The sequence below is a fragment of the Chionomys nivalis genome, chromosome 19, assembly GCF_950005125.1.
Source record: "Chionomys nivalis chromosome 19, mChiNiv1.1, whole genome shotgun sequence".
Classification (NCBI taxonomy): Eukaryota; Metazoa; Chordata; class Mammalia; order Rodentia; family Cricetidae; genus Chionomys; species Chionomys nivalis.
Window position 1 is genome coordinate 36929975 of NC_080104.1, and position 15817 is coordinate 36945791.

At 45.1% G+C, this 15817-nt stretch overlaps 1 long non-coding RNA gene across 1 annotated transcript in view; it reads right to left on the reverse strand.

Moving 5' to 3' along the window:
- Positions 1–1439: 1439 nt before the first annotated feature.
- Positions 1440–15817, reverse strand: part of LOC130890495 (uncharacterized) — a 45543-nt gene continuing 31165 nt past the window's right edge. The window contains exon 4 of the long non-coding RNA XR_009058756.1: positions 1440–1701. This is a non-coding gene — a long non-coding RNA (uncharacterized LOC130890495). The remainder of the gene's footprint in view (positions 1702–15817) is intronic.

The following is a 15817-nucleotide window of genomic DNA, read 5'->3' on the forward strand; positions in this document are numbered from 1 at the left end:
AGAACTTTCTGCTACAGCCCTCAGAGGTGACACGCGTGTAATTTTTCCATCAGGCAATTTTGTCGGTTCCTTTGTTTCAGAGACTCATGTAACTTTGAGGTAGGTTCTGCAAAGAACAGGCAGACAATCACACCGAACATGAGGGAAATCAAAGGACAAATACCAAAAACAGAAGCTATCATTTACACACCTGTCTTCTACCAACACAAGGAAAGTATAAAGTACACACTTTAGTGGAGTTTTTTTTTTTTTTCTGAGTACTTTACTACTGTTTCCAAGCTGGCAAGACAGAGGCGTGTAACCAAATGTGTATAGCCGCACAGCTGGGAGCACCTACCTCTGGCACAGCCGTGTTTAACAGGTGTTTATTGAGCGGCGCAGCTGGATCATTTCTCTTGGAAAGATTCCCCTGGGCCGTGTATTTTCAGCCTCCCAAGCCTATGTTGTCTCCATCCGTTCGTAGCTACAGTGATCAGCTCCCCACATTCCAATGTTCTTTCTCTTTCCTCCTTTGGCTTTAACACACACACAATGAACAAGGTGTCGGGACAACATTTTTCTCAATGGCAATGCATTGGGCCAGCATTTGCTACTGTGGCAAAGAACTTGAGATAGTCAACTTTAAAAGAGGGAAGGAAGGTTTGTGGTTTGGGAGTTTTCAGTCTATGACTGGCCAATCCTGCTGCAACCTTATCCCTCAGATGACAGAGAGGATAGCATGATTTTATCTTTATAGATAACGTCAACCACCAATACAATAGCTTAAGCTGGCCAACGGCTTGGTACCCTGGCACCTCAGCATCCGAAACGCTGGGGTTTCAGAGGTACACCACCACACTCGGCAAGGATAGCTACTGCTTGGCCTAGAAGCATAGCTGTACAGTACTGACCTTAGAGCACTGACATCTTTATAAAGATGCCACCCATCCACAAGTTCCTGTCATGTCCAGCTCGCCTTGGGTTACAGACAGAGCAAATGCCTGGTGTTATCTGTGTCTGTCACAGAGCTGACTAACCATGGCAGGACCTTCTCTCTAAATTCACTTCTTGCCCTAAATTTTTGCTTCCTTCTTTCTCCATGCCACTTCTACTCATAAAATTACTGAGTCGCCAAGGTTTGGGAGCATTTTATTTTAGTGAATACCTTTATAAAAATACGTATGAGAAGCAGGTAGCACAGAAACAGAACAGTGCTTAGCGTGTGCTCAGTCCAGAATACCATCTCCAGAAAAACAACAAAGGACAAAGAGACAAAAATCCTGACACATCTATTTCTTCAGCTGTGTTTAATAGATACCGAACTAAAATGACTGATATTAGGAGCCAAAACTTTTTCTGTAAAGAGCCACTACGTTTCTTAGGCCATACAGTCTCTACCATAGCCACTTGGTGCTGTCTGCACAAGCCCCATAAACAATACAGAAAACAACGGGCAGGTCTAGATCTAACAGAACTTTATTAATTGGAATCAGCAATGGGAAAGACACATCCCAGGGACCCTTCTTGCCAACCCCTGGACCAGTACCAACTTGGAGGAAAAATTCTATCGGATGCATCATTTCTTCATCCGAGCACTTCCTGTTGGAGAAAAGTCTTCATAAGGCTTGATGAACACTCATATCTAGGCACTCTGTCCCTCTCCCTCAACGTCCTTTGATAAGTGCCAGTTGGCAAGGGGACCGTCCTTCCACGGCAGTTATTCTGAAAGACAAAGCAGGGGTAGAGATGAAAGCCAGGCCCAGGTCTTTGTGCCATGCTCAGCATATCAAGTGGTCCTCTTCAGATCGGACTGTGCTGGCTGTACACCTTCAGAAAGAGACAGAACCATTCTTTCGCTCAATAGTCTTCCGTGTGGGTGTGGGAGGGAAGGTTGACGAAAAGGCCCTTCTGAAAGGCGGGCTGAAAGGAAACCATTCTCCCTGGCACCACGGACGACTCTTTCTCATGTGAAGCTGCGTGATCACTTTTCATTTCACTCCTCAAGCACCCCATGGCACCCATCCACGTATTAGGCTAATAACTGCATGAAGCTAGTTAAAAGGAACCCGAGCAATTATTTTAATTAGAAGAGAACAAAAATAACACTCCTGGCTTCTGTTTTGAGGGGGCAAGAAGGAAGTAGTCAGGGTTCAAAAAGATCCCACAAAATATTTTTTTGTGAAAGGAAAAATAATTAAGGCCAAATTTAGAATGTACTCGCAATAAATGGGCCAAATAAAATGAATGGCCCCACTGTGCAGCCAGGACCCATTCACAGAGAAGAGCTCCAAAAAGCTCATTTCTATGTGATACCATCTTGAGGACACAGCCAATTTTACACAGTGAAAGTGAATGTCTAGTAGACTTTAATGATCCTTGTGAATCCCTCACGCACCCTCTTAAAGAGTTTCTGTGTAAACTCTTTTATTAATAAGAGACAGGGGCAGGATCTGGCTCAATTTGCCTTTTAAGCAGGATTTTTTTTGTTTGAATTTTTAAATTGCTCTGGAGAAATCTACCTTCACAGCAGATCCCTGTTGCTAATCTATTCCATACAAGGTGGCCTCCGTCACAAGAGGACTTTAATCGCTGGACAGCGCTCCACGACACAGGAAGAGCACGGAGCCACAGATTTCCCCAGCCTTGGCCTCAAGCCTCCACGGAGAGACTCTGCCACTCTGACCTCTTCCTCACATCTGCCTCTTCTAAAAAAGAAACAAAATGAAACTCAGAGCCCTCAGCTGGTTGCTATTGTTTGTGCTCTGTGTCTCTACAAATGCTAGCTGAGCACCTACCCCCCCACACACACACACACACAGGCACGAAGTTACAGATTCCCACAGATTCCCCCGGGCCTGAGCTCCGCGCACACAGCTCCATAACCATTTACTCCTACAGACAAAAACATGGGCAGAAACAAGAGCCAGCCGCCCCGGCTCGATGGGGTCAAGGTATTCTAGCCTGAGCTTATTATTAAAGAGTAGATTACCCGAGAGAAACACATGGATGTTTCACGCAGAAAGACCAGCACAGGCAGAAGCTGAGACACCCAGAACTCTGGTGCGCAGACAGAGCTAGCCCCACTAAGTGAGCGAGTGATCCGTCAAAGACAAGAGGAGCCGAGAAAGCAAGTTGCAAAGAGAAGCCCCAGCCAGATGCTATAGTTTGAAGACTGGTATCTTCTCCGGGTCCCGCTTTATCCTAGGACAGAGTCGGTCTATTGTCACTTGTAGCCTAGGCTATGAGTAGGGTAGCCTGGGCTATGAGTAGGGTAGCCTGGGCTATGAGTGGGACATCTGAATGCTAATCCATCCTTCCTCAGGCGTTCAACTGCTCACTCTTAGAAGGAAAATGGACCAACTCTTGTTTACCTCTTGTTGAAAAGCATGAGGTGATTTTTGAAGTTTGCTTTCTGTTGCTATAATTAACACCACGATCAAAAGCAGCCAAGGGGAGGAGAGGTTTTTATCTCACCTCACACATACAGGTCACAGTCCATCGCTGAGGAAAGCCAGGGCAGGAGCAGAAGCAGCAACTACAGAAGAATGCTGCGTGCAGGGCTCACTGTCATGCTCTGGCTTGTTTATATAGCCAAGGTCCACCTGCCTAGGGATGGGGCGGGCACGGTGCGCTGGTCCCTCCCACAGCAATCAATTGAAATAATCCCTCACAGATATGGTCACAGGCCAATGGGATTGCAGCAAGACTTCAGTTAATGTTCCCTCTTCCCAGGTTACTCTAGGTTGTGTGAGTTGGGAATGGGAATTAATTAGGATACTGCTTTTGCCAGTAGTGAGTGTGATGTTATTAAGAGGTGTGGCCTTTGGGTGGTGATGACATCATGGGCCCTCTACCTTCACGAAGGAGAATCGTGCCCTCATTTTACAACAAGGCACAAACTGGCTCCCTGCACCTTCCACCATGCAAGAATTCCACCACAAGACACCATTTCTACAGTCCAAACGGGACACTGTTGCTGTTGGCACCTTAATCTTGAGCTTCTCCCTCTCCCAGAACTATGAGCAATACATTTCTTTTGTTTATTAATTACCCAGGCCAGGGCCAAGAGTGTAGCTTAGAGGTCAAACACTTGCCTGCCAGGCAGAAAGTCCCAAGTTTCATCCTCAGCAGCACAGAACAACAGATCACCCCATCTAAGGTCCGTGGGGAAGCAGCCCACACAGACTGCAATAACAGGTCACAGGTGAGCCTGTGCCAAGCCTACATTCGCACTGTGAAACTATACAAGCCACCTCACAGCTGGCAGCAAGGGGCTGAGACGGTCAACTGTTCAGTTCAGAGGCCAGGCTGTCGGTGAAAACAGGGTTGGCCTAGGAAGAGAGCAGGTGAGAACCGGGAGCGCGTGCCATAGGACTGGAGCAGGTTTTAAAAATAAGAAATCTCTCTCAGGAGCAATGCCTGAGGGGGTCAAAAGCCAGAGTTAAAGCCAACTTTGAAGACTCACCCTGAGGACCACGGGCTTTAGTTGAGTATCATCACTTGTCCCAGGAGGCTTTTTCTGTCATAGGTTTTCTTTTAAACCCAAATGGCCATTGATCGTGGCTTCCAAAATCAAAATGGAGTAACTAATTCCAACCTAGGCTACATGAATATACTGTTGAGTGCCGTTCAGAAACTCAGCCAACAGTCCAATTCCATTTACTTTTTAAATTTATTCATTTTTATTTTGTGTGCATTGGTGTTTTACCTACAAGCATGTCTGTATGAGTGTGTCGGATCCCTTGGCAATGGTGTTACAGACAGTTGTGAGCCGCCATGTGGACGCTAGGACCGGAACCTGGGTCCTCTGGAAGAGCAGTCAACGCTCTTAACTGCTGAGCAGTCTCTTCAGCCCCCTATTTACTTTTCTATGCAAATCTTACGCAAAGCCAGAGCTTCCCGTTTCAAGTCTAAGCTAACACACACAGGAGACGGAAAGGAAGAGGAGGCTATGGTGAGTGTTCAGGCCACTGCAGACAGGTTTAATCGCTCTGTTAGATTACCAACCTTCTCAGGGGGTTCCCTGTGAATGCAATCTGAGAGAAATCCATCTCGCGGTTTACGAGCTAAACCTGATGACACAGTGGAGGAGAACCTTATGGCAAGTGGCAGGAACACTTCATTCACAAGCGTCATCACCAAAGTACATATTGCACGAATCCTCATGCAACACGTGCAACAGTATGTAAAGGAAAACGCCACAGCCAGGTTGGGTTCAGTCCAAAATACCAGACGGGTTAGCATTCGAAAGTCCATCGGAAAAAAAGAATATGAGAGAGGCGATGACTGTGTTGAATACAAGATAAGTTCTAGCAGGAGAGGGGCTGGAATGGGGCATAAAAATGACAAGTCATTGTCTATGAGCATAAAATTGTCATGGAATTTAAAAATATGAGGGAAACCCACCGAATAATTTGTCACGCTGGTGGAAGGAAGAGAAAAGGGCATATCACTGTGCACAAAAGGAGGGTTTCACTTAGGGTAAAGAGGTCGACATGAAGCGCTGGGGAAAGGTCTTCCCAGGGAATGGCGCATAAGCAGATACTGATAACAGAAGTCAACTTGACTGGTGTCATGGGCCAGGAATACAATTGTGTGGTATAGAACATTTTGGCAGTCACAGAACCCTTGGGTTCAATCTCGGTTATAAGAAGAGAAAAAAATGATGGGAGAAAAAAAGGGAGAACGAAGAGGCGGGAAAGAATGGCGGCAGAGGGGGAAAACGAGGGTCATGTAGACTGTGGATTTAAATATAAAACATGAAACAGCAAACTTACTGGAAAATGCCATTAGGGTGTTTTCATGGCCTTGGGATAAGAAAAGCTCTCTCGAGATAACGAAAGTGCCAACCAGAAAGAAATTAACCATCCACAGAAACCACAAAGAAAATGATAAGTCAAGTACAGAAGACTGGTAACGTTCCCAACACTTGAACCCATAAAAGATTCATATATAAAATGTATGCATATCTCCTACAAATCAGCAAGAAAAGATTATGAAAATAAGCAGTCTGTGTTGAAGCAGTGGCTCGGTAGGTAAGAGTGCTTGCCCCACAAGCATAAAAACTGAATTTGAATCCCCAGCACCCATTGACATAAAAGCTGAGCACTATCTTCCATGCCTCAGTACAGCAGGAGCTAAGTCAGGTTGTTCCCGGAGACATGACCACACAACCAAACCAAAACAGTGAGCTTGAGGTTTGGTGAGACACCCTTTCTCAAGGGAACAAGGCAGACATGAATAGAAACAGACACCCGATGTTCTCCTCTAGCTACCACATGCACACACACACACACACACACACACACCAAGCAGGCAACTCGAGAAGAATGTCCATAAAAGGGAATACTCAAATGCCCAAAATACCTAAAAAATATGTCCAGTTCTGCCGGGCGATGGTGGCGCGCGCCTTTAATCCCAGCACTCGGGAGGCAGAGGCAGGCGGATCTCTGTGAGTTCGAGACCAGCCTGGTCTACAGAGCTAGTTCCAGGACAGGCTCCAAAGCCACAGAGAAACCCTGTCTCGAAAAACCAAAAAAAAAAAAAAAAAAAAAAAAAAATATGTCCAGTTCTTTTAAGAATCTAGGATATTGCCTATCTGTGGTGGTGCACACCTTTAATCCCAGCACTCGGGAGGTAGAGGCAGGCTGATCTCTGTGAGTCGGTCTACAGAGCAAGTTCTAGTATAGCCAAAGCTACACAAAGAAACCCTATCTAGAAGAAGGAATCAGGAAATTGAACTAAGTTCACAATGCCAGTCGACTGTGTGTCACCAGAATGACTAGCAAGCATGAGCTGGGCTGGGGAGGGAGCAGCTACATTCACTGCTCCAGACCGACACAGTCTCCTTGGAAAGGTACTCATATTCAGCATCATATATTAACATCGAGCAGTTCTGCCCTGCAATTTAGCGATTTCCCATCCAGTGTAAATACAGACTAAGCATAAAGCGTGCGCACACTCAGCAAGACGCGCTCAGGAAAACGCACAGCCGAGCTCCCTGAAATCATCTAGAACTCAAAACCATCAAAATATTCATAAAGGGGAAGAAGGACACACTGTGCAGTATGTGGTATTTTATGAAGAAAATATACTACAATTATAGCCAACATAATATTGAGAGAAGAAAGCCAAACACAGAAGACCTATCCCATGTTTAATTCTGTACTACAGCAAAATAACTTAAAAAAAAAAAAAAACTATATATCTGCTGTGTGGCTGCACTTATATGAAGTTCAAAAAAATGAATAAATAAAGCAAAACAAATTCCTGGAGTCAAAAAACAGGATGTGGGTAATTTTGGGAAAGAAGATGCAATTGCTTCATAGAAGCAATTGGGAATATCAGCCATGTGATCTTTCTTGTCCTGCCATGGGTGGGTGTGGCTATGGGATGTGTTAGGTCCAGATCAACGCACTGAGGCCCACATTCCTGCTTCTCACACCCTCCCCATGTGGAGCTCCAGCGAATCCCTCACTTGAACATTCCAAAGATTCTTCTTGCTTCATGGTGTCACTCAACATGGGTGTGAAATAGGTGGGGAACAGGAAGAATGGATTCATGCCAGACGCAGAAGGAGAGGATGCTTTTCAGTGCGCTAAGAAGCAATACATTAAGAAGAAGGAGGGGGAGAGAGAGATATCCAATGTGAAAAGAGTACCTATTAACAACAAGGACAACAGAGAGGCAGAGGACACAGAAACTCACAGCTAGCCAAAGCCAGTGGAGTGTCCAGCCACAAATGAAACACTTGCAAAGAGGGAAAGGAAGGTTTTAAGGGTTAGAGGTGAGAAAAGCCAACAGTGCTTGTGGACATGACAGGACCAGGGCCATTGCACACATAAACTCACAGCACCATGGTTGCCTGTCCAAGACCAAGCTACTTTGCTTTCTAGCATGGAGCTATTGACTGTTGACAGCTGCTAGGGGAAGGAGAGTCAGTTTCCCTTAAGAGTGTGATCCCAGGCAGGTCTACCATGCTCCAGTGAATGGCAACAAACCTAGGGGTACATAAATAGCACGAATTGCAATCAGTGGTTATTAAAAACAAAAATTAAAAAGAGGACTTGAAGTTGGGAAGGGTGGGCCAATGTGGGAGGAGTTGGGGGAAGAGTAGGGGCAAATATAATCAAAATATATTGTATGTATATGATAAAATTCTCAAAGAATTAATAAAAAGATTACTCTTAAATAAAAACTGTGTGTGTGTGTGTATGTGTGTATGTGTGTGTGTGTGTGTGTGTAAAATAGAATGTTATACTTAAACAAAAATACAGAACTAGAGGCTCCTGTGTTTCAGTATGGAAAGTGGAATTAAAAAGTAATAAACATAAACTACATACAAAGCACTTTCTTATTTAATGTGTGTAATGTTCATGTCAACAAGTTGCAGTGTGGGGAAAATAAAATCCAGCTCCTCCCCCCAAAAGCTGGCTCCAGCAGCCAGGGCTGCATCTGCAGAGTGGTAGCGTTGAATCACAAAGCCTCCTATGCAAACAGGTAGAAGCCCACCCCGAGTCGGGGGTCAAGGAGAAAGGTCCCCCGTGGGATAGTGTTTCACAGTGCTGTGACCTAATCCTGAACAGCTCTCCAGTCTGCACAGGCGTACCTGCCTCCACTCCAGGCACCTGGCTGGAAGCGGGATGCTGGGGTGAAGCAGGCTATTGTTTCTAACCTTGGGAGGCAGCACCTGAAGGCCTGTGTTTAGGCTACACCATGTGTTTCCGAAAGGTAAATGCAACAAGGAATATAATCAAAATTGTTCCTAACACTACTGTTTTTACATCAACAAGCTATAAATGTATGGAAGAACTCAACATGCACATGAAATAAACAGAAGGTAGGACTACGCCGAGCTACCTGAAACACAGCTCTGGAATTTAGAAGCCTGACTTTCAATTGCTGTGTTTTTTAGATAGGAAACAGTGTGAAAAACACAGACGATATTCATCAGAGTGATTGTCCTGTGCACCTGTATACCTTCTATAATTTTTTTTTCCTGGGCTTTTTACTTCAAGGAAATAGCTAGCTAATGACATTTCAGACTTTGGAAATTTTTCCCAATAGCACACTGGAGTTCCCTCGGGGAGGAAACTGTGAGTGCGTGGATTTTTTTTTTCCCGAGATCATTAACAGATATTACAAACCAATTCAAACTGCGCATTTTCTTTGCAAATTACCTTTAACTTTTAGAACCATTGAAGGAAGTGGTGGGGGGGGGATGTGAGTGATTTGATTTACTTAACTTGTCGACAAATTGCAGCATTGTGCTCCAACGGTGACTGCATTTCCAACCCCCCAAAAAACAGATCTCTAACTATCTCTAATAGATATATTTTTCTAAATTACCGCTTTGAATGAGTGATATTTCCAGAGAGTAACATTGTCTTTTTTTTTTTCCATTTAGCAAGTTGCCCTGGATTTGGGGTGTTTATCCTATTGGTATGTTTAAGGTAAAAAAAAAAAAATAAATTAAAAAAATAAAACAGAGCCCCACACTGTCTATCTGAGGCCTAATTAGGTCTTTTCAGTAATTAGTTGATTTATCCTCTCCTGGGTGCACGCATGGTGATGCTTTGGTTGTTGGTGTACTGTGCCTTTCAGAGGGGAAGGAAGAATTCTTTTATCTCATGATCAAAACCTAGTTTCCGGGCTAAAAAGCTAATATTTGGGTGAGCAGTCCCTCATTCCAAGATTACATCAGGCCTGATTCTGATTTGCATGTTTTCCACTCAAAGGACCCCCGTGGACTTCAAGAGGAGTCTCCTACAAGGACCAGCAACGTGGGAGTCCTGACAGGTTCCAGGGCAAAAACTACACCAAGCACTGCTCAAGTTGGAGCCCAAAAGCGGGACACAAAACTAAAGGGTCTTCCCTGCCTATGGCATCCCATGGTGCACATGGGAAATGTCCCCAGGCCTGCTAACTGCTATCCTGGCTTCTCGGGCTCCTAAGGTAAATACGTGATGAATGGTGGTTAATTTATAAGAACATGCATAAGAATATTCTTTGCATTTGGTGCCCAATAAGGCTTTTTGATCATTGTTTGAGGTGCTGGAAGTTTCTTTTTCCCCATTTTACAGTAACAAATCCCTACCCCTCAATTGACTGCAGTACTTGGGAAAGCCGGCCCCTCACCTCACCTGGGCAGTGCCAAAGAGCTGTCCCCAGGGGCATGGGCACAATGGAGCCAGTGCCTGCCCAGGGCGTGAGAATGAGAAAGCCAGCCCACCCTGCTGGGCTTTGGCATTCAGGCGAGTTGGCCCCATCTTTGCCAGGGCAGTGTTAAGAGCTGGCCCTGATGGTATGGGTACAGAAGAACCACCTCGATAGCTTGAGTGTGAGAAACTCAGTCTGTCCCTTGCCAGCTACCACAGGCAGGAGACCTGGCCCGGCCTCTCACCTGAGCAAATCAGGAGAGCCAGCCCTGATGGTCTGGGTATAGAAGAACAACCGGGCTCACCAGCTCAACTTCCACCCAGGCCCAAATCCAATGCTTTGAGTCAAGCCACCCAAACATCTACTGCATCTAAGAACTGCTGAAGCATGTGAAGAGGTCACTCCTGCAGAACCAAAGCTGCAGGATCTCCATGACACAGGACAACAACAGGGTATCTGCAAAGGACCCCCGTTAAGGATCCAGCATTGATAGTTTAGCAGACGCTAAAGGCGTCCAACCAGATGGGTGACTCATTACAACGAACACTGGCAAGTAAAGCTGTTTGGGCAAAAGAATAGACAGGGTGACACACCATGAAACACTGCAGCTTCCAGAGCAAGATGGGCGTTGTTGTTGTTCAATTTTCGTTTTTTTATTTTTTATCATTTTTATTTTTTGTTTTCTTTGCGGGGAGGTTGCAGGTGGAGGGTGAATATAGAGGGACGGGGAGAGGAGTGGGATTGGGGTGCATGATAAGAAATTCACCAAGAACCTATAAAAAGTTTTTAAAAAATTAATGCAAGAAGCCAACTTAAGATGAATCAAACAGAAGAATTTCATATGTCTCCATATGTCCTGCTAATAGGAAGTGGGCAAGACACCATCTGAAGAGTGTTCTACTTGGGGAAGGAACCATTCTGTTATCAAGAATAAAGGAACTGGGCCCATGGTGGTGCACGCCCTTAATCCCAGCACTTGAGAGGTGGAGGCGAGGCAGGAGGCTCTCTGTGAGTTCAAGGCCAGCCTGGTCGACAAGAGCTAGTACCAGGACAGTCAGGGCTGTTACACAGAGAAACCCTGTCTCAAAAACAAACAAAGCAAAAAGAGTAAAGGAACTTTTGGAACCTCCCACTATGTTACAGGGTAGATAATATCACCCCCACCACCACCCATGCGAAAGACGATGGTGTGGGCTTCAGAGATCTCTACTCCAAAGTCCTAGGGTCCGAGTGTAGAGAGAGACTGAGGAACCCAGATCTATCCAATGCCCTAGCCAACATTTGTCTGTCTCAAACTCACAGATGATTTTAAATGCCAAGTTCATAGCCCAGCATCTGACAGAGAAGCACACCCTCAGCCCATGGTCCTCTAATTTGAAATCAGACAAAGGGTAGGTACTAGATTCTACATTTGCATGATTAAACTGCAAGCAGTTGGTTCCCACACAGGTTTCCCAGTGGGACCCTGTCAGGAAAGGCAGACATGGTTGGATGTCTAAACTAGCATGAATGATAGGTGGGTATTACAAAATGCTGACACACTTTAGAACTTCAGAAAATAAGACACAATCTTAGCATGAAGGAAGGCTGACGGTCCCAAGAGGATTCTTATCTGTGGGCAGGTACCTCAATCAAAATCATCACAGCTTCAAATGTGTGTTGGAACAGGGGTGGGCTGAAACTCCCATTGATCCACTTGACCTGTGCCCCGCCATCAGAACTTTAGAGCTCTGATCAAGTCTGCTGGGGATATTCAGGCCATGGAGGAAAATTAGAAGGTGGTTTCCTGTCTGCCCAGGGAGCACATACTGCCCCAAACTGGCTGCCTCCAAGTCATATTAGGAGAGGACATAGCTGTTTCTAAATGCCTTCCTGTTCACTAGACTTTCACAACTAGGTCTTCTGAAGCCAACGGAAGCCCAAACTATTCCTTGTGTGGCCACTGGGACCCTTCCCCCCAGGAACTCAACTCTGAGAAAGTTTGCCAGGAGTGTTCGTGAAGATGAGTTCCAGCTGATTCTTCTATCCTTTAACAAACATCCCAAAGAAACATGGATACCGACCTAGACTAGTATGCTGGGTAAGAAGGGCATGAGACAGGTGCCATTTGGGAAAATACTCCACGAAGGGCCATGCGGAGAGGCCTTCTCATGCCTCTTCTCTCCACCTTCAGCTACAGGGCTGAACACTACACTGTTTCCCACCACTCGACCCCTCCGAGTGGCATCCAGATCTAACGCTCACTCCACCCCTTACCTGGATATCCCTGTCTCCTGCTGATCCCTTCCTCTTCTACCCTGACTCAGAAAGACCTGCCATGATTTCTAGATATGGCTCTTCCCAAGCACAACCCAGGGGACTTGCTTCGGGACTGTCATGGCCATGATGGAGATGCTTTCTCTCTTGGTCCCTGGTGAAACGTTCATCTCCTGGATTCGGGAGAAGAGCAGTCATCTCGGCATCTCTTCTTGTTGGTCTTTAGGCCCCTGCCCCGTGTGAATGACTCAGGAGATGAGTTGTGCCTTACCTGAGTAACAAACACTAGTATCACAGCTGCTGCAGATGCTGAGGCAAAAGGATCGCCAGTCCCAGGCCCATAGCAAGACCCTATCTCTAATTAAAACAAATTTAAAAAAAAAAAAAAAAAAAAAACAAGAGCATTTAAACCTCATATCTGCAATTAAAAAAAAAAAGCCTATCACTTTGTTTCATTCATTACTCTTGGCCATCCTTGAAGCAGATCAGAAGATAGTTCTCACCTCTTTCTCTCCTCCAAGTTCAAGTTCCTTCCCGCAGTTAATCCCTGCCGTGCCCACTCACACCTGGTCTGAAGGGATTGTTGCCTGCTAAGGACATACAACTTCCCAGGTCATCTAAGGTCCCCATGCCATCAGTGTGCAGGCTAGCTCTGAGTGCAGCGCTCTGTGGGCCCAGGTGTGACTCTCAGGCTGTTCCGCGGGACTCCATCGACAGCTAGCAGGGTTTCATGGCAGCTCGGAACTTTGTCCCATCCCCTAATGAATCTCCACTTGGGAGAAGAGGGCTTTTGAGAGAAATCTTTTTTATTCCTTAATTTTTTTCTTTGCCTTTATTTTCGAATTAGAAAAAAAACTACATATTGTAACAATACTTTCAATGGTGAGAAAAAAAGCAGAGATGAACATGTCTCTCTGCCCTACCCATTACCCTGGTCTTGAGACAACCAGTACATGCATAGCCCATACCTACATTCAAGTCTACTACATACGATACGTTGCACATAGATGTCCCGTGCTGTAACAGTTTGTGTGCCTTTCATCATCTGAATAACATTGCGATGATGGGAGAATCTGAGCACATAGCTGTGTCTTTCATTACCTACCTATTTTTCACACTTTTCCCCGGGTACATTACTCTAAACACTTTCAAGAAAACACAGATTTGCTTTGGCCAGAGGGTCATGGCTGTCTTTAGTGACCTCTATTTCCAGTTATGATTTTGCTGCTGCTGCTGCTGCTATTGCTGTTATTGTGGGGTTTGATGCGATGTTTGTTTGTTTGTATGCTGAGATGCAACCCAGGACCTCATTCCTGCTAAGTATTATTCTTTATTACAGAGCTCTAGCCCAACCTCACATTTTTGCCCCCGAGCATTCTTACTGCCCTGGGCATGCTGGGATTGGGTAGATATTGAGAGAAGCTATGTGGGTTTCTTAACTTCTCATTTGGTTCTGAGGGATAACCTGTCTTATACACCTGTTGGCTTCTTATCTTCCCCTCCTGATGGATCTACTGTCCGATTGTGTCTAACCTCATTCTTTCCCTTGTTGCTCCCAAAGTCATCAATATTTCTACTGTGGACCCATTTCCCTTTCTCCATCTACTGTCTAGAAAAGAGTACCCTGGTCCTTAGTTGGTACCTTCTATTTGTCCTTCTGCTTCTTACCTTACCAGGTCACACATTTGAGCCACATTCTTATGCCTTGTGTTGTAGGTTTCAAATAGAACAAATCTTTACTCTAGCCTTTAAAGCAGAGGCTAAATATACCTACTGTACACAATACACTTTGCTAGGTGAGAGGGGAACTATTACTAATTTTTTTGTAATTGTTTTTATAGCCAGATGTGGTGGTGTACATCCAGGGTATCAGCTCGTAGGGAGGCAGAGGCTGAGATGAGAAACTCTTTAGAGTAGAATAGTAGGAGGAATTCAAGGACACACTCAACAGCCTCATCTCAAAATGAAGACAGACTCAGGAAGACCTCTCAACAAAAAGCCACAATAGCAATGGGCCGGGCGGTGGTGGCGCACGCCTTTAATCCCAGCACTTGGGAGGCAGAGGCAGGTGGATCTCTGTGAGTTCAAGACCAGCCTGGTCTACAAGAGCTAGTTCCAGGACAGGCTCCAAAACCACAGAGAAACCCTGTCTCGAAAAAAAAAAAAAAAAGAGAGAGAGAATAGCAATGCATGCAGTCACAACTGGGTGAGAGTTATCCTTGGAACAGGAACGAAAAGATGATACCTGAAGTGCAGAAGGAAGTGAAAAATGGAAAGAATCTAGAAATGAGAGCTTCTTATTCCTGCAGGCTAGACATAAATGGTAAGGGGAGCCTGACTGGGAGAGAGACCATCCCATGGGCTGCATGAGTGCGTATAACAAATGAAAGATCTGGTGATTCATCTTTTGCTTAAGTGACCATTGACAATGCAACCTGTTCTCCTAAAGATCCTTCTGAGTATGCAGCTCAAACAAACCCCCCACCTCCAGCCCCTAGATGGCTCCCCCTCCAATGCGCATCAATCAATTTCCCCAGCAAGAAACAGACACCCTGGCACTGTCCTGTAAGAAGTCTTTGGAGCCACCAGGGTACCATTTTGTTACCCTAAAGGATAGCTGAAATATTTCAAATTAATTAAATGCATCAACTTTGAGTTATTTCTTCCCACAAAAGACAAACACACACAATAAAATAAAATAAAATTGTGCCGATTCTTCCCCAGAAGCCCTCTTGTCCACTTGGACACCAGGCTGTGGTTCAGAAGGGAGACCAGAGTGAGGTGAATTTGTCTCCTGGGGACTGAACCTGTGACCTCATTAGCGCAGGGTTCTAATCAACTAAGCCACCAGGCGCATTCCTCACTGAAGGCACCATGGCAGTAATTTGCTACATGTTAATTCTAAGATTAACTACAGATGAGAAGCATTCCTAGGGGGCAAAAATGAGAGATTTGCTAATTCTTGGGAAAAGATGTAGGTCATCAGTTTTTGAACCCTTCAGTTTTAAAATATAATTCTGTAATCTTGAAACGATGCTCACCATCGTCTATACCTTCATGATTTTTTTTAATCGCTGTCTACATCAGAAGGGCAAAGCAAATGGCTTCGCCATTGCAACCGCAAAATACTAATCAAGTACTTATTTAGAGATTTCTCTACATTTTCTGTGTTTTACGCACAACACAGAAAGAACAGGTCCCATGTTGAGCTGAAGATGATTTTCCAAAATCTCTAGGGCTGCACACCACCACTGCCACCAAGATGCTAAGTCCCAAAGAGGCAATCCTCCCTCCCCCAAGAAAAAGGGAAGGTTAGTGTTATAGACCTGTCTCAAGACAGAGGAAGTTTAATCCACTCCCCTCTCTTCCTTTTCCTTTAACCAGTCTTGAAAAGTTAATGTTTAAAAACAGTAAATATGGCTGT